Genomic DNA, 20593 nt, shown 5'->3' on the forward strand with positions numbered 1-20593 from the left:
GAATCACAGAAACCTTCAACACTGGACAACACGCGTCTGTTTCCACTGGAACAATGTGCTGGGAGCTTTGTGTGCTTACAGTAGGTAGCAGGTCTGTAACATGGACAGGAATAGCAGCAGGAAAATAATGCAGTCCAGACCACCTCAGTATTTCATAGTGTAGATTTCTATTCAAAGTAGTGCAGGCACAGTGTTCATACTTTGCACACTATATGGAGATAGAAAAGTGTACGCTTTTCCCAGCAGATGTTTCTCAGAGCTCTGCTCTAACAAACACTGGCCACTGGTGCGCCTTCTAGAACAGGGCTACTCAACCCTGGTCCTGGAGGGCCGCTGTCCCTCCTGGTTTTTGTTCTAACTATACATTAAATTGATTCATTGGACCAATTAAGCTTCTAATAAGCACTTAATTGGGCCAATTGAGTAATTTAGGGTACAGTTGGATCAAAAACCAGGAGGGACAGCGGCCCTCCAGGACCAGGGTTAAGTAGCTCTGTTCTAGAATCTAGGCAGCAGTATCATGACTGTGACCCTTTCATTCTTAAAGGGGCCATGTCCTGCTAGCCAACCCAATGTAAACATCACATGCCTAAACATTTTATAAACATAAATACATTAACTGTTTGCATTATTACAGAATTTCACATGATTTTATATGTGTCACATTTTCTGTTTTACTTCTACCATGGGACCCAATCCCCTTCAAGAATTTACTATTTTAAGAGTTTTTCATCACAAGTATTCTTTTAAAAATGGAGGTACTGCCTGTTCCCCCCCATCCCCTTACCACATCATCATTCTGTAACAGGACAAGATGGATGCACAGAAGATTAGGTTAGACATGTTTTTCACAAACAAACACAAAAACGAAACATAAGACAAAAAAACAAATCAACTCACAAATTCTTGCCAGTAAGCCACAGTAACACTACAGTAAAACAAAGCCTAGGATCGCCTGTACGTACTGTATCACATTTTTGTATAGCTGCTATCTACAGTATACATTAATCCAGCAACCTCCAACACTTCCCTGACAGTATAATATATCCACTGCCTTCATGTTCAGCCTACGTATTCGTTTCTCCAGTCAACTGTTTAAAACCTGCCTCTCTCTTTCTACCAGGCTGGGAGTGACAGACAGAGTCCTAATGTCAATCGATTTGCTCTGCCTCTGCAATCCTAATTGGGGCTGACAGAGTCCCAATGTCAATCGATTTGATCTCGATGTGCTTCTGCTGGAAGCTGATAAATCTGATTTCAGTTCACTCAATCCCAATGGCACTTACAGTAGGCTATTGATTTTGCTCAGATCTTCACCACACTTTTATCGCAGACTCCTTGTCTCCTTAGACTTTTCGAGTTGCATTTGACTGTAACCCTACTACACTGCAGACATGTATCCCCAGAATGGTATCCTCTCAATAACTTCTGCTAAATGCTGATTCCACGTTTCATGACAAGCTGATAAGTGGTTCTCCAGATATAAGCAGCAATATGAAGCGTGACACACGTACATACAGATACCTCCACTGCACCCCCTTTGCAGGGGATTGGAAAATAAAAATCAAGCCACTGCGGTGATCTTGTGCCAGGTTTCTCCCATTAGACCTGACCTGGTATTTTGGACACATTGTCCCCGGGTAGCTTTCTAGCAGAGTGTACAATCTTTATGAATGGAAAATAAAACTGTCTCCGAATGCTATCAATCTTGATAGAGAGAGAACACCTGCAATAAGTCTGGTAGCATTACTGTGTGTGTCTTCCTTTCACAGATTGCAAATTACCCTCTGGATTCCAAATCTTTATAAAAGGGCTGATTAGTCCTCTAGCTGGGGGGAGTCACTTACTGTAGGCTGGAGGATTAAACACATCAATCATACAATCTAACCCATTACACTACCTAGCAAATGAACGACATGTGATTACACAATTACAAGGTCCCTGGATTACACAGTGTGGGCCCATGAACACAAGAATCAGGTTCGCTTTCAGAAAGCTTCACAGAATATTGATATTGGATTAACTGTTACAATCCATGAAAGCACAGAAAACACTACTCTCATTCAGTATTACTGACACACAGAGGAGGGGCAATCGGGTGGTTTCTATTTGATTATGCATTTAAAATCTTACTACAGTAGGAATTATTCTTTTTGACAGCATTGTCAATTTAAATCAGGTTAAATCTAGTATTTGGGGACTAGTAATCTCAAGAACGTAAATAAGAACTTATTTTTAGAATTCATGCCTATTAAAATACATATATACTAGTTTTATTAAATCAGATTGATGCCCCTTTTTAAAATGTATTACAAAATGAAATGGATTTAGTTTTTTTGGAACGTTCCCTGGCACTGCCGCATGGTTGTTGCATTTTGTGGTGTGTTTATAAAAGTGTAGTTCTCAAGTTTAGCCACTAGATGTCACTTCAGTCACTTTTGTCCCCATGGCAATATAGCCATGTGGAGAATGCAGAGCTAGGTGGCATAATACATAATACACACTTTATTTTTGCTTTATGTTATACAGATTATTATTATTATTATTATTATTATTATTATTATTATTATTATTATTATTATTATTTCTTTTTTGTTCAATAAGATAACAATGAAGCAGATATCTGATAGTGAAATTGCACACAATACAGTACATAGGATAACTTGTGAATGTATTCATATCAAGGAAGTGCTCCATCTTCAAGCTACAGTAACACACTGCTTGAAGGTGGCCTCAGTATAAATGCCACCTGATAGGGTCACTGTTTTACAGTCCTGATTTACACCTGTTGACAGCAATATTCCGTACAACATTAAGTATTCAGTGTTGTATTCAGTGTTGAGGCTAATATCAGCAGCCCCAAATGCAGCACACCGCTGTTACATTACCTTTCCAATAAGACAGCCATGCTGTTAACTACCAAACCTATCAAAAGACCACGCTTAAAACATGGCTGCAGCCTGATGTAACTCGTTAAAAACTAAAACAGTGAATTAGAACAGGTCACCAGAAGAAAACTAAAATAAATCCTAGTAAAAAATGTTTGACTACCTTCAGTAATAAGTCCATCCCTATATCAGGCCACAATTTGTTGTTTCCTGGACTGACCTCAATAGTGAGTCTTCACTGTACAGTGCCTTGCGAAAGTATTCGGTCCCCTTGAACTTTGCGACCTTTTGCCACATTTCAGGCTTCAAACATAAAGATATGAAACTGTAATTTTTTGTGAAGAATCAACAACAAGTGGGACACAATCATGAAGTGTAACGAAATTTATTGGATATTTCAAACTTTTTTAACAAATAAAAAACTGAAAAATTGGGCGTGCAAAATTATTCAGCCCCCTTAAGTTAATACTTTGTAGCGCCACCTTTTGCTGCGATTACAGCTGTAAGTCGCTTGGGGTATGTCTCTATCAGTTTTGCACATCGAGAGACTGAAATTTTTGCCCATTCCTCCTTGCAAAACAGCTCGAGCTCAGTTAGGTTGGATGGAGAGCATTTGTGAACAGCAGTTTTCAGTTCTTTCCACAGATTCTCGATTGGATTCAGGTCTGGACTTTGACTTGGCCATTCTAACACCTGGATATGTTTATTTGTGAACTATTCCATTGTAGATTTTGCTTTATGTTTTGGATCATTGTCTTGTTGGAAGACAAATCTCCGCCCCAGTCTCAGGTCTTTTGCAGACTCCATCAGGTTTTCTTCCAGAATGGTCCTGTATTTGGCTCCATCCATCTTCCCATCAATTTTAACCATCTTCCCTGTCCCTGCTGAAGAAAAGCAGGCCCAAACCATGATGCTGCCACCACCATGTTTGACAGTGGGGATGGTGTGTTCAGGGTGATGAGCTGTGTTGCTTTTACACCAAACATAACGTTTTGCATTGTTGCCAAAAAGTTCGATTTTGGTTTCATCTGACCAGAGCAACTTCTTCCACATGTTTGGTGTGTCTCCCAGGTGGCTTGTGGCAAACTGTAAACAACACTTTTTATGGATATCTTTAAGAAATGGCTTTCTTCTTGCCACTCTTCCATAAAGGCCAGATTTGTGCAGTATACGACTGATTGTTGTCCTATGGACAGAGTCTCCCACCTCAGCTGTAGATCTCTGCAGTTCATCCAGAGTGATCATGGGCCTCTTGGCTGCATCTCTGATCAGTCTTCTCCTTGTATGAGCTGAAAGTTTAGAGGGACTGCCAGGTCTTGGTAGATTTGCAGTGGTCTGATACTCCTTCCATTTCAATATTATCGCCTGCACAGTGCTCCTTGGGATGTTTAAAGCTTGGGAAATCTTTTTGTATCCAAATCCGCCTTTAAACTTCTCCACAACAGTATCTCGGACCTGCCTGGTGTGTTCCTTGTTCTTCATGATGCTCTCTGCGCTTTAAACGGACCTCTGAGACTATCACAGTGCAGGTGCATTTATACGGAGACTTGATTACACACAGGTGGATTCTATTTATCATCATTAGTCATTTAGGTCAACATTGGATCATTCAGAGATCCTCACTGAACTTCTGGAGAGAGTTTGCTGCACTGAAAGTAAAGGGGCTGAATAATTTTGCACGCCCAATTTTTCAGTTTTTTATTTGTTAAAAAAGTTTGAAATATCCAATAAATTTCGTTCCACTTCATGATTGTGTCCCACTTGTTGTTGATTCTTCACAAAAAATTACAGTTTCATATCTTTATGTTTGAAGCCTGAAATGTGGCAAAAGGTCGCAAAGTTCAAGGGGGCCGAATACTTTCGCAAGGCACTGTACTTCACTGTGTGTGAGGAAGGTTTTCACTTGTGTGAAACATTAATACTGTAGGTCCAATATAACTCTACAGGTGTGGGCCCCACTTTAACCTTAAACTATGGGGCCAGGTGGGGTCTTATTACCAGTAACACAGTGTAGTGTGCAAGGTAGATTTGTATTTGGACTAGTTTAAGCTTTGATCATATAATACCTTATTTGAATTCAAAATCCTGTAGGACCCACCAACATTGAAATAATCAGACTGGACAACGCTTCTAGTGAATATAAAGGAACATAAAGGTGCAACAACTACTAAAGTAATACAGAAAGGAAAAATGAACTAAAGTAAATAGTACAGAAAAGAAAGTTTGAACAATGACACCCCACTCCTGATAGTTGATTAGCGATCCAAAGCAATTTATGGGAGATTCCCTTAAAGGTTACAACCACATCCCTGACAGTTATTTAAGACAAAGGTTAGACAAAGGGGTATCGTTAGTAACACAAATATTAACTTTTGTTAATATCTGATAATCAAAGCATCATTACATCAGTCTCATATATATGTTTTGGTTCAGAAAGCAATTCTCACTCTTGCGAGATAAAGACGCTCTTTGCATCCAGACAACCTAATGAGAATGATCTATTATCAAGACAGCTGAATCTGGATTCTAGCTTTAAACGCAGAATGATAATTGCCTTGTATAACCCACATCAATTTGTATAAATCACATAAAACAAACAATTACTATAGTGTTCATTAACTCAAAGCATAAATTGAAAGCAATAATACTTTTCTTATATTCTACCTCAAACAAAACGTTAATTTTACTTTAAGGTTGGCTTATTCTCGAGTTCATGAGAGGATCAAACACTACGTGTTGAATACTTAACTGACTTTCACAACTCCTTCAGCTCCTCCGTGTCTTCAACAAAACAGGCGCTCAAAGGCTTTCCTGTTGGCAGAGAAAGTCCAGGTTCCGGGGTCTGTCTTCTTTGCTTTTGTGTCTTCTTACCAGGGGACTAAATAACTGTGTTTGCAAAAATAAGAGTCATTAACTATTTAGGTATTTCACTGAAACAGCAAATCCCCCACAAAACATGCACACTTCATCTGGGATATTCCACCACAGATTATTATTATGAATTATTATTTTATTTCTTAGCAGACGCCCTTATCCAGGGCGACTTACAATTGTTACAAGATATCACATTATTTTTACATACAATTACATTATTTTTAAAACATTATGTTTTACATACGATTACCCATTTATACAGTTGGGTTTTTACTGGAACAATCTAGATAAAGTACCTTGCTCAAGGGTATAGCAGCAGTGTCCCCCACCCGGGATTGAACCCACAACCCTCTGGTCAGGAGTCCAGAGCCCTAACCACTACTCCACACTGCTGCCCCAGCGCAGATTCTGGCACTGCTAGCTAATAAAAATATATAATATAAAATATATATTTCAATCTCTACTGACTTCAAATGTTCATCCAACTCTCTCCGGTGATCAATCGGGCTAAGTTAGAGATTTGATTACAAGTACTTTTAGGACTTTAGGTGTCTTACGCTGTGGACTCCCACACCAAGGCAAACACTAGAGTAATCCCGTATCAGAGTTTCTGAAAATGGTATCTCTGTTCAAGCCGGTGACAGGATGTGTCTTCAGATTGTCAAAGTTCAGAGACTTGTTTGTGTGTGAAGAGCCTTGGGTTTGGTGTCGGAAGCCTTGTTTCTTGGGTGGGGAGCCTTGTTTGAAAGTTGCCCCTGTGCTTTTGTAATTCTCTCTTCATCCCTGTGATTGGATAGTTTATTTATTTTGGGCTGTGCCAGAGACGTCCCAGTGTTCTCAATTGGTCCGCTGTTTCGCCTCTGTCAGCTGGATTTATGAGGTGGCCTGTTCTCTGTCTTTGGGTGTCAAAGCATTCAAAACCGTCTGTTTTTACCTCTTTGACGATCCTGCTGGCACCACAGGATTTATTCAACGATGGTGAAGATAACCACCTTGTCCAGTATTTAGTTTACAACTCTGTTTAAAAGCAGTCTCTGTCAGTGGGGGAGTAAGTAACAAGAAACCAAGTAGACACAGAGAATGGCCTATGACCCCCTCTTTATATTCCATTTCTGTTAATTTCATACCCACAATGATATTATGACCCCCTCTGTATATTCCATTTCTGTTAATTTCATACACACAATGATATTATGACCCAATCCGACACTACAACAGGAAGTGAAACAACAACAACACACTCCAACTTTCAAAGCACTTTTTGTATCTAAACATAAACACAAAACTACTGTTATAAAACAGTTGCAAAGACCAAAATACAATATAAAAAAATACATTTACATTACAACATTAAAATACACAGGCCTAAATAGTTATCCCAGTTATGAAGAATTTAAAAACAGTCAATAAAATATAATTTTCAGTAATGTACTGCATAGTGGCAGAGACAAAGGACAAGGGACACAAACCAATAACCTTGTGGTTCAAAGACAAAATGTCAGTATTATTAACTCATCAGCCACATGGAGGAGCTATATTAAGAAAAAAAAACTGTTGAAAAAAAAACTTTTATCATGTTTTGGTTGGAAGGGCTTCACTGGAAATAGGTGTTCCCCAGGGCTTCACTGGAAATAGGTGTTCCCCAGGGCTTCACTGGAAATAGGTGCTCCCCAGGGCTGCACTGGAAATAGGTGTTCCCTAGGGCTTGACTAGAAATAGGTGTTCCCCAGGGCTTCACTGGAAATAGATGTTCCCCAGGGCTTGACTAGAAATAGGTGTTCCCCAGGGCTTCACTGGAAATAGATGTTCCCCAGCGCTTCACTGGAAATATGTGTTCCCCAGGGCTTGTTATGTGCCTGTATTAAAATCCATCAGAGAGAGCAGACCCATCATCTGTGAATATCCAGGGTGTACTGGCTAAGACAAGAGCAGTGTTTATTCATTCACTCATTCATGTCAAGTTTTAGTGTAGTAGCTTTGTATGGAGGAAAGTTAGTTACATTAGTGATTTGATTAGCTGATTTGAAATTACATGGGAAGGTTGTGCACATATTGGGCACATATTGGTAGCTTTTTTCCCCCCCAAAAAATACGTGGTGTTCACAAATAGTAATTTATTTAAAAAGAAAATATTCACACAATAAACCTATTGAAGAAATAGGATAAATAAGGTGTAGGCTACTGTGACAGAAATACAATGAGTTCTGGTGATAAATCTTCCTCCCGACCTGTGAGGGCGCTAAAGAACGGGAGGAGAAGTATCTGGAAGGGCTGGCCTGACAGTTCGTTTCCGGGACCGGGAAGTGGGTCAGCCTGGAAGGAAGCGAGACTCTGTTGTAAGACCGTATTGATTTGACAGGTAAACGAGGGGCAGCTGCAAGTAATAAGGCAGCTGCAACCGTTTACCTAGATATCATGCGGGATTACATATAGGGGCCAGGGTAACGCTGTTCTTTTCCTTCGTTTGGGTTAAGCCAAGGACCGAGAAGGACGTAATAGAGAGCTGCTGTATTACTCTGTAAAGAGTTGCGTTTGTGTGTTTGTGTTTGTTTGTCGCTGTAAAATAACTGTCTGTGTTTTTGAAATCACCAGACAGCTAAAGCACATCCGGAGCTGTCGCCGTGGGCCAGCACAAGCCGGATCACCACATCACGAACCGTCACAAAATAAAGTGTATTCACTCACCACCAGCACGACTGCACGCACCCGAGACGGGTGAACGTGTTTTTGTTTTCTTTTGCCAGGACTGTAAACCTGTGTTTCCATCCCTGCGCTCTACACATCGTTGTGTATTGCCGGGGCTTATTATTTATGGTCACTAGACCAGGAATTAAAACAAAATAAAGTTTTTCCCACTGGATTATCGTTGTCTGCCTGTCACTCCTGCACCGCATCACCGCTACACCTGTTCCCCTTACTAACCACTTTGCCACAGCTACATAAAAACACAGACCACAATGTAAGTGAGGAACAAAAAATAAAATCTCCACAATAATGACCTTAGAATTACACCATATATACAGAAAAATGACTACATCAAAGTGCTATTTAAAATGAAACTTGAAACACATTATCCTCCAATAGTGATATATTAGTGCTTGTATTTCTTGTCAGACGGGATGTATTCTTACAGAGCTGTGCACGTCACTCTGGTCTGGACAGAACACACTCAGAACACTGTTTCTTCAGGGGATCTTTTTTGGTGCACCAGGAAATTACATCAGAGGAAAATACTGCAGTTTACTGTAAAGGTTGTTAAGCATAGTAAAGAAAACTGGGTTGTTTGGATGCAAGGGAGATACAGGTAGTGAACAAAAAAATGTAAACACCTGGGTAAATGAGGGACACCAAGTATATTGAAAGCAAGGGCTTCCACACAGGTGTGGCTCATGCGTTAATTAAGCAAATAATATCCCACCATGCTTAGGGTCATGCATAAAAATGCTGGACAGGCCTGGTTGCCTATAATTATGGCTAGCATGGCTGCAAGAGGAGATCGCGGTGACTTTGAAAGAGGGGTGATTGTTAGGGCGCGTTTGGCAGGAGCTTCAGTGACCAAGACAGCTCGACTTGCTGATGTTTCACGAGCAACGGTGTCTAAGGTGATGTCGGCAGGGAACTCCGAGGGAAAGACATCATCAGCAAAGGGCAAGAGTGGGCGGAAGCGCATACTCTAGGATCGTGATATCTGTGCAATAATTTGATATGCAAGGCAAAACAGGCGAGCAACTGCAGATCAATTGACTGCAAATTTCAACCTATGGCGCGAGCAGCCAGTTTTATCAAAAACGGTCTGCCGAGAACTCCACAGAGCGGGATACCATAGTGGCCCAACGCCCTATTAAGTGACTTTACATTGGTGTTTCCATTTTTTTGTTCACTACCTGTATATAATGCTTTTAATGTTCAAACAGCAAGTAAGAGACTACACATTACATCCATGAAAAGGTGAAATGTGCACAAAACAAAGATAAGCACAACAGTATATTTAAATCTGGTGCCATGCTTTGTATGGACTCCAGTGCAAAGAAGGCATCCTACTGCACAGGACGAATGAATCCTAGTCAACAATCTCCCTCCTGATCTGTGAGGGCGCTGTTTAACAGGAACCGAGTGCCTTATACTGGTTGGTCTGGCAGTTCATTTCAGGGTCAGTCGGAAGCCAGCCATCCAGGAAGGGGGCGGAGTCACAATGTCCGAAGTCATTGCCCTAAAGTGGTATGCGATGTGTCAGTTATGGATTGGAGGAGACGTGACTGGACTAGCTATCGCAGGGGGTGTGATGAAGGGTATAACTGGGAATGTGACGATGTAATCTGTTCCTTTGATGTGGTTATGAGAATGAGCGAGAAAGGAAACGGACTGTGAAAAACGTATCATGAATGTTAAGTGTTTTGTTTGTTTGTAGAAACTGTCTGTGTTTGTCACTGTTAGACGGCTAACATGAACCGGGAGCTGTCGCTACAGGCCAGCATCAAGCCCGGACTTCACTGCACGACTGTCACTGTGATTACCTTGCACCGCACCTGCACGCAGAGCACTCACTGTCAGGAGAAGTGAACGTGTCTGTGTTGGGTGTTGTTCTTTAGATTATTATTTCGGGACTGAACCCCATGGTTTATACGCTGGCAATACACATTGTTGTGTAGAGCCAGCATTAATATTTAATAGTCTCAAACAGAAAAGAAAGAAAATAAAGAACTGTTTTGAACCGTGAACTTTGTGTCTGTCATTGTTGGAGCACCTGCATCACCTGTACACCTGAGCACTGCAACCCACACGATCACAGTCGTGCTAGTGCAAATTTCAAATTCACTAATGTTATAGTAAGCACTGTGAATGGATTGTATGCAATATGCTCAAATATTTGCTAAACTTTCAAAAAATGCTACATTTTCAGACGACTAAAGTATAGGGTAAGCACAGATATAGATAACTACAGTTTGTACTATAGAAGGCTGCTTGAAATTTCAGATATTTTCTTTCAGCAAAAGCCCATCTCTTACTATCACTGATAGCAGCTCAAGCACTTCCCTTCTCACTAAAAATTAACAGTAAGAGAGGTCCACCTATTAGCTGACTTACAACATATTCACAAGGCTGAGAATTTCCAATAGATAATAAGAAAGGTAGTCCCGCATGGCAGTGACCTTCACTTCTCCTGACCTGTCTGGGGAATTGCTGTGCTGAGAGAATGTAATTGGGCATTCTAAATTCAGGAGAAAACTGGAGGTAAATAAGTCTACATTCAAAAATATATTAAAACAGATGAAGAAAAAGGCACGTCTGCTTTAAATATGTACCATTTTCACGAGCTCAAGAATAATAGCAACCATATCACTACAGTTTCTATATCGAATCATTTTTCTGAAGTAGTTTTGCGGTATCTAATTGCCCTTAGCAAATGGAAATGCTTCCTTTTCTTGTAAAATCATACTTGATTCATTCTCCCCAATAATTACTATTTTATCGTATATACCTTAAACATAGGAGTGTGCGGTTTTGTAAAAGTGCAGACTGATTTGGCAGGTGAATTGTAGAGACTGACACGTTTTCCAAAGTCACTGACATTTTAGTTAAACGCAATTGTGCAGTAACTGACAGATCCTTTTGTATTAGTGACATTTAAAAGCTTTGCCTTGATTCTATGAATAACAAGTAGATGCAATGCAGTAAAACACTGTAACAGTGCTGGACCTAAGCTAAGCATAGCAAATGAAATACGCATTATACGAGATATGCTATTTTAATGTTGAATTGCAATCATTCTGAGGACAGTATGGCTTCTGCATTACTTACTTGATCACATAACTGTGTTTCAATACCGTTTTTTCTGGTACTGTTTTTAAATAAACAGACACTTTTCACAACCAAAAAACAACAAATGTTTATTGTATGACAACCAGAAATACATTTCTAAACAAATCTTAGAATATATTCTACGAAATGTCTAATTCGAATAAACCTGAAAGCTTTTAATCTGTCCACCTTCAAAAAAAAATACTATATTGTTCATATTAAGCAATCCAGAGCTAGCTCACAGCTAGGATCTTCAGCGGTCGCTCCGTCCCTGCTGTAAGCAATCCAGAGCTAGCTCAGAGCCAGGATCTTCAACGGTCGCTCCGTCCCTGCTGTAAGCAATCCAGAGCTAGCTCAGAGCCAGGATCTTCAGCGGTCTCTCCGTCCCTGCTGTAAGCAATCCAGAGCTAGCTCACATCCAGGATCTTCAATGGTCGCTCCGTCCCTGCTGTAAGCAATCCAGAGCTAGCTCTGAGCCAGGATCTTCAACGGTCGCTCCGTCCCTGCTGTAAGCAATCCAGAGCTAGCTCACAGCCAGGATCTTCAACGGTCGCTCCGTCCCTGCTGTAAGCAATCCAGAGCTAGCTCAGAGCCAGGATCTTCAGCGGTCGCTCTGTCCCTGCTGTAAGCAATCCAGAGCTAGCTCAGAGCCAGGATCTTCAGCGGTCGCTCCGTCCCTGCTGTAAGCAATCCAGAGCTAGCTCACAGCCAGGATCTTCAGCGGTCGCTCCGTCCCTGCTGTAAGCAATCCAGAGCTAGCTCACATCCAGGATCTTCAGCGGTCGCTCCGTCCCTGCTGTAAGCAATCCAGAGCTAGCTCACATCCAGGATCTTCAACGGTCGCTCCGTCCCTGCTGTAAGCAATCCAGAGCTAGCTCAGAGCCAGGATCTTCAATGGTCGCTCCGTCCCTGCTGTAAGCAATCCAGAGCTAGCTCACATCCAGGATCTTCAGCGGTCGCTCCGTCCCTGCTGTAAGCAATCCAGAGCTAGCTCACAGCCAGGATCTTCAGCGGTCGCTCCGTCCCTGCTGTAAGCAATCCAGAGCTAGCTCACATCCAGGATCTTCAGTGGTCGCTCCACATTCCCTATCCACTCATCAGCCCCTGCAGCTACTTCCACTATCAAAGATATCCATGGCTGCCCTATTAAATGCTCAGGCGGCATACAAATATGCAATAATTTAAATTCTGCATTTTGCACAACCAACCAATGCCGGTTCCTGCACATCTGCATCCTCTGCAATGATGCTCACTCCCTTTCCTCCAAATGACAATCATCCATCCTCATTGCTTCCACTCCCAGAAACATCCCCATCTGTCCTAAATTACCCCAATCACAAACTTATTTCCTACCTCATCTCCGGACTTTCTAATGGATTCTCTACCAGACTAAATACATTCCATCATCCTATGATACTATAGTCCGCAGTTTTGTTTTTCGCTGGCAGATGGCAGCAGTCCCTAAGAAATGTGCTTTGCAGACTGGCCCATCCATAGATAGCACAGCTGGGAGTAAAACATGGACACCAGCAAGTTACAGAGAATGAGATGAGGGTATTTATTTCTTTGTTGATGTTACAAGGGGTTGTAAGGAAACCAATTTATTCTGCAGATAATAATGCATATAACCTGAAACTGTGGAAGATAGAAAGTTTACCACATCAATCACCCTGTATGACATAATTGAAAACGTGCAACACAAGTTTTTTAATGTATATGTACTAGATAAAGACGTTAGCATTGATGAGAGTTTGAAGGGTGTCTGCTTTGAAATCTATAGCACAAAAAATAATTTCTAAAAAGTTAAATGACTTTTTGTTAAACTGTTATAATGCTGCAATTGTAAAAACAAACAAAAAAAAGAAAATATGTTATTTATAATGCTGCCATTGGAAACAAATTGTTATTTTGTTATTTATGTTCTATAATATATTATATTATAATATAATATAATATAATAATAATAAAAAATAAGGCAAAAGTTGTTTTGAGAACTGTCCAAATTGCTTATTTGAGGGCTAAAAATGAAAAATCTGCAAAAAAAAAAAAGCCAATTTTTGACATGGAAACTGACAAAATAAATGGGCAGCTTGTTAAACGGGCCACGCAGACCACACAGAAATGTTATCATTACTCACTATACAACCCGTACCTACAGCATTCTGCCCTAACCCTGGAACAGTCTAACTGGTGTCCTGTTTTACAAAGCTCAAGATGATCTGTTTGCATGCAGGGGAACCAACAATATATGCCCACAATATAGACGTGCCACCACAAGCCTGTGCGCAGATATATGTGACAGGGGAGCAGTCCCAGAGCCATCCAATCCATTCGAACAGTATAAGAATAGGTACAAGCGGCCCTGAACAGTAACTTGACCACTTATCCTGTAATTGTTAGCTGTACGTTATTCTAGTAATTATGTTCCTCTCAGAAAATCTGCCTTTGTGTTTGCTTCAAAATATTGACTCTAGGCTTGACGGGCCAACTTTGCCCACCCTCATAAAACTACTACTGGGTAAACAAACTGGACTGTCAATGAGGTCTCAGCCATTGCAGTTACTCCTTGGTTCAGTCACCAGGAGAGGTTTGACGCTGTTCCTCTCAACCAAGCCGACTGAGGACAGATGTGATCTAGTTTTTATACTAAATCTCTCTCTGTATTGAAACTGCCACCCTGTTCTGTTCTGTGCTGTCAGGATCTCTGAGCACTTATTTTTTATTGGTCATTTCAGCCCATGTACACTATTTATTGTGCTGGTGTAAATAAGAATGTTTCATCTTCCCCTGGGTTTCAGTGAGTCGTATACCCCCTTAATCCTTATCCAGCGTTTATTGAAAGTTTGTATATTTCAAGTTAGATATATAGTCAACAATGAATTATAACAACCGGCACACAGACAGCATAAATCTCCACAGACACACATAACCAACAGAGCCATTAATCTAAATTAGAATGAGGCAGCGAGATATTTGCTGGCTGTTGGGAGATTGGGAGGCAGTGCTCTGCTTCACTCGGGTCACTGTGATGGGTCACTGTAATGCAGCGTAAACAGATCCTTGCCTTGATTTAACACTGGTATCTTAACTCCTTCAGGTAACTACACTATAAACTGCTAGCTTCTCTCCACAATTGTACAGTTATAAGGCTGCTCCCTCCCTGAGTGGCTCCCTGTGGCAAAGTGGTTAGTAAGGGGAACAGGTGTAGCGGTGATGCAGTGCAGGAGTGACAGGCAGACAACGATAATCCAGTGACAAATGTTTTTATTTATTTTGTTTCCTGGTCTGGCGACCGTAAATAATAAACCCCGGCAATACACAACGATGTGTAGAGCGTGGGGATGAAAACGACAGGTTACAGTCCTGAAATAAAGAAACAAAAACACGTTCACCCGTCTCGGGTGCGTGCAGTCGTGCTGGTGTTCAGTGAATACACTTTTTATTCGGTGACAGTTCGTGAAGTGGTGATCCGGCTTGTGCTGGCCCAAGGCGACAGCTCCGGATGTGCTTTAGCTGTCTGGTGGTTGTAAAAACACAGACAGTTATTTTTTGTTTTACAGTGCTTTCAACAAAACACAAACACACACACACGCAACTCTTTACAGTATCACAGTACTTTACTGTCTCGTCCTTCTCGGTCCTTGGCTTAACCCAAACGAAGGAAAAGAACAGCGTTACCCTGGCCCCTATATGTAATCCCGCATGATATCTAGGTAAACAGTTGCAGCTGTCTTATTACTTGCAGCTGCCCCTCGTTTACCTGTCAAATCAATACGGTCTTACAACAGAGTCTCGCTTCCTTCCAGGCTGACCCACTTCCCGGTCCCGGAAACGAACTGTCAGGCCAGCCCTTCCAGATACTTCTCCTCCCGTTCTTTAGCGCCCTCACAGGTCAGGAGGAAGATTTATCACCAGAACTCATTGTATTTCTGTCACACTCCCCTGGTAAGATGTTTGCTTCCTGGCTGTACCAAATTGCTGGTTTTCCTGAAAATGTTACATTTGTTTCACTAATAAGTCATCAATATTGTATAGGAGAATGGGTGTTTAGATATCCAGTGAAGATAATTAATGTGTAATGGTTTTAATTAATTTAGCACTCAAATTTCTCCCAAACAAGCTCAAGATCGTGAGGAAACAATTGCACAATAAAACATGCAACACAGTTATATGTTTTATACACTTTTATCAAAAGCAGGAAAGGTTAATATCAAAATCTTATAAATCAGCACATTAATCTAAGTAAGCAATACTGGTTAGGCACAATCTCAGTGCAAATGTCAATTACAAGTGAAAGCAATACATTCATTGTCTATAATGTGTCTATTCTGTAAGACTGATTATATTCTTAAGTTAGTAAATATAATGATATGAATATGCAAGCAGGATAATTGCTTGAGTGAATATGAGTCAGTAAATAAATGCATATAAATTCAGTGAATTATAATTCATAGGACATTACAAAATCGTTCTTAATTCTTTATCAGTCAGTGTGGCAAAGTGGTTTGCAGTGCTCAGGTGTGGTGGTGATGCGGTGCTCAGGAATGATAGACACAAATACAGTTCACAGTCAGAACAGCTCTTTATTCAGCTGGGCTGCTTGTTTTGCAACCTGAAATAATAATACCCGGCTCTACACAACAATGTGTATCACGCAGGTAAAACACGGGGTTCAGTCCTGAAATAATAATACCTGGCTCTACACAACAATGTGTATCACGCAGGTAAAACACGGGGTTCAGTCCCGAAATCATAATAATAATCACACACACTTATCACACACACACACACACACACACACACACACACAATCACAAGTCCAATAGTGAGTGCTCCTAGTGCAAGTGGTGAATGAATACAATACTGGTGGCAACAATGGTGTTGAGTGGCCGGGGTGGGTGCTGGCTTTTATCGACAGCTCCCGGATTAGTTAGCTGTCTACAAATGAGAAACGTAACAGTTGTTAGACAATACAAAAATACGCAAAACACTCACGGTTATATTTTCACTGCACTCCTTTACAGGTCCTATCGTAACCATAACAAAGGAACAGATTGCTTTGCCACACCCCCTGATATACCTTCAGTATCGCCCCCTTCGGTGGCAGTGCAATTACGTATCTTCCAATCCATGACTGACACATCGCCTACCGCAATGATTTCTGGTATTGTGACTCCGCCCCATTTTTTGGATCGTCAACTTCCAACTGACCCTGGAATGAACTGTCAAAGTTCAGTCCGGGGCACACTGTTCCTGTTATACAGTGCCCTCACAGATCAGAAGGGAGATTGTTGACTAGGATTCATTCGCTTTCTGTCACAATCAGTTGTTAAATACATATCCTTTAATTAGAATCACAGCACAAAAACATTTTAACACCCATCAATCTGTTTAAGATTCAGCACCCCTTATTCAAGTTCATAGATCACCTTGCAATTATCCTAGCTGTTAGCTGTAATTCACATTCATGGAAGATTAAAACTAGCCCTTCTTTTTGCAAGGAAACAAAATATAACACACACCTTTTTACATTACACCACTATCAACTTTTCTGTGAATATACATTTATTTAATTCCCCAAGTATAGTTTATGTAACCCTTTCTTTTCTTTAGTTTAAATGTGAATATTTCGCAAAGTTGATGCAGTGTTGAGCATGCGTGATGTCTTGTAGAGCGGTGTCCCCTTTCAGTCTTTTTTTTTTACAAAACATCAATTCTTCCAGCAAACCTGACTGTTCCCAGTAGGTCAATTCAGTCCCAGGTAGTGAAGTTAGTTGTATGCTAATGTCCTTTAAACAATCTTCGAGTTTATTAATTATTGGGTATTTTCTAGATGTTTCTCAGTCCAGTTATTAAAAGCAATCTCTCTTTTCTCTGACTTATTTGTTCATGTTTGGAGCTGTTGGTTGAAGATATTATATGCAAGCTCCTTTATTCTGACTTTGTTTGCTTGATGTTGATAGCAGCATTGCAGTTCAAGATGTTACCTCTGCTCTTTCCTTTCTCTGACTGACCGTACAAGCTCACTCTAACACAAAGACAGCCTTTTGGTTGCCCTTGAAGTTTTCCAAGCTTACAATATCTGTCATTGCTCACAATAACTATACTGAATTAGCCGCCACACCTGGCAGTTCTAGGGAGTCAAACTTGGTCGAGCCTGTGGGCCTTACTTATCGGTGTCGCTATGGTTACCGAGCTAGGCTCACTCCCTTTTACCTCTTTTATAACAATTTTGTAGATTCAGTACAACTAAAAATAAGTTTAAAACACAAATAATAAAAGTCTATACTCCTTATCTTTCTGATTGTCAGAAAGACTAGGCCAGCCACCTCCAGAACTATATGCCGAATCCTATTAACCTGTCATGTTCTTACAATATCTACGGTGGCTCAGTAAGCAACAAGTAAGTACAAATGTCCTATGCTGAGATCACAACATACATTAACTCAGGATCTTAACATTTCAAATTCATCTTGTAATCTTGACATCATTTTTTCCCCCCCCAATAAACCCGCAGAAAACAGAGTAACAGAAAGATTTGTGTGAAGATGAACCTTGAGGTCTATAGCTATACAATACACAAAGCCCTTTCTTTCTTGTTATGAGGTGGAACACAAATAGCACAGTCTCGTAACTGTGGCTCCCGACTATAGCGTTATAAAGGGGAGCAATGTATGGGATTCTTCAACAGAGAAAGTGAACTGAGACTGTTCTTAGATTCATGCACAGTCTAGTACTGCAGGAGATGGGTACATTCTTTTTTTCTTGCTAGTGATCAGCAAGCACTATATTTCTTAGAAATGTAAAATGATGATGTACACTACATTGTTATCTGGATTATTTTATTAATAAGTTTTGCTGTTCTTCTGAAGTCTTTTTTAACGTCTTCACAAATGCACCATATAAAAAGAGATTTATCAATACGAATTACTTAAAATTGTGCAACGACTCCACGTGAGAATGATGAAACAAGATCAATTTAAATAGCAGTGTGTGCGCACAAATCAACTGGATATACTCAATATACACACAGAACAATATACTTCATCTATGCACATTTGGACTGGCAAAGCAGATACTGGTATTCTTGGGGAGCTATAACGTTAAAATTCAGGGGAGGATAGGAAACTGCCTATAATTAAAGAGATGTACTGATGTGCTACAACTTGCTTTATAAATATAGCCATTTATGTAGCTTTAAAGCATTAACTTTCTCTTCACGTTATATAATTCAAATCATTATTGTGAAAGTGTATTGTAAATAAAGTGTCTAGGAAAGCGCAGGGTAGTGCTAAGATAGGAAGCTATTTCACTCCCTGGAAATCCACACAACTGTAAACCTTTCATTGCTTTCAGGCCTGCTCCTGTTTTAGCCTGATCAGCAAGAAATGATGGAATTAATATTCAGTAAAGTGTGAAGAGGATAATTTCCAGAATTAATCATTTTACCGCTATGGCTATTAATAGAAAAGACACACAGTGTATGTGTATATTATATATATATATATATATATATATATATATATATATATATATATATATATATATATATATATATATATTGTCCATGTCCCATAATCTGCATTGACTCTAATTTAAATAACAGGAATCGGCCATTAAATAAGATGTGAAGCATTAAAAGATATAAAATGAGGGCAGTTTATATATAAATCATGAAAGCAAAGGCATTTTTCAAAGTGTAATAAAAACAGTATAAATCCAGTTTCTGTTAAGCCTCTTTTCATTAAGAACAGTTCATTATAGTCTCTGCTTCTTTAATATTAATTTCTTAGCAGATTCCCTTATCCAGGGTGACTTACAATTGTTACAAGATATCACATTATTTTTACATACAATTCCCCATTTATACAGTTGGCTTTTTACTGGAGCAATCTAGGTAAAGTACCTTGCTCAAGGGTACAGCAGCAGTGTCCCCCACCTGGGATTGAACCCATGACCCTCTGGTCAAGAGTCGACAGACCTAACCACTACTCCACACTGCTGCAACAATTAAGAATGGTTCAGTATGAATCCAGTCTCTGTTGAGTCTCTTTCCATTAAGAATGGTTCAGTATGAATCCAGTCTCTGCCTCTTTCCATTAAATGGTTCAGTATGAATCCAGTCTCTGTTAAGCCTCTTTCCATTAAGAATGGTTCAGTATGAATCCAGTCTCTGTTGAGTCTCTTTCCATTAAGAATGGTTCAGTATGAATCCAGTCTCTGCCTCTTTCCATGAAGAATGGTTCAGTATGATTCCAGTCTCTGTTAAGCCTCTTTCCATTAAGAATGGTTCAGTACGAATCCAGTCTCTGCCTCGTTCCATTGAGAATGGTTCAGTATGAATCCAGTCTATGTTGAGCCTCTTTCCATTAAGAATGGTTCAGTATGAATCCAGTCTCTGTTAAGCTTCTTTCCATTAAGAATGGTTCAGTATGGATCCAGTCTCTGCCTCGTTCCATTGAGAATGGTTCAGTATGAATCCAGTCTCTGTTAAGCCTCTTTCCATTAAGAATGGTTCAGTATGAATCCAGTCTCTTCCTCTTTCCATTAAGAATGGTTCAGTATGAATCACGTCTCTGTTAAGCCTCTTTCCATTAAGAATGGTTCAGTATGAATCCAGTCTCTGTTGAGCCTCTTTCCATTAGGAATAGTTCAGTATGAATCCCGTCTCTGTTAAGCTTCTTTCCATTAAGAATGGTTCAGTATGAATCCAGTCTCTGTTAAGCTTCTTTCCATTAAGAATGGTTCAGTATGAATCCAGTCTCTTCCTCTTTCCATTAAGAATGGTTCAGTATGAATCCAGTCTCTGTTAAGCCTCTTTCCATTAAGAATGGTTCAGTATGAATCCAGTCTCTGTTGAGCCTCTTTCCATTAGGAATAGTTCAGTATGAATCCCGTCTCTGTTAAGCTTCTTTCCATTGAGAATGGTTCAGTATGAATCCAGTCTATGTTGAGTCTCTTTCCATTAAGAATGGTTCAGTATGAATCCAGTCTATGTTGAGTCTCTTTCCATTAGGAATAGTTCAGTATGA

The sequence above is a fragment of the Acipenser ruthenus genome, chromosome 23 (genome assembly GCF_902713425.1).
Source record: "Acipenser ruthenus chromosome 23, fAciRut3.2 maternal haplotype, whole genome shotgun sequence".
Classification (NCBI taxonomy): domain Eukaryota; kingdom Metazoa; phylum Chordata; class Actinopteri; order Acipenseriformes; family Acipenseridae; genus Acipenser; species Acipenser ruthenus.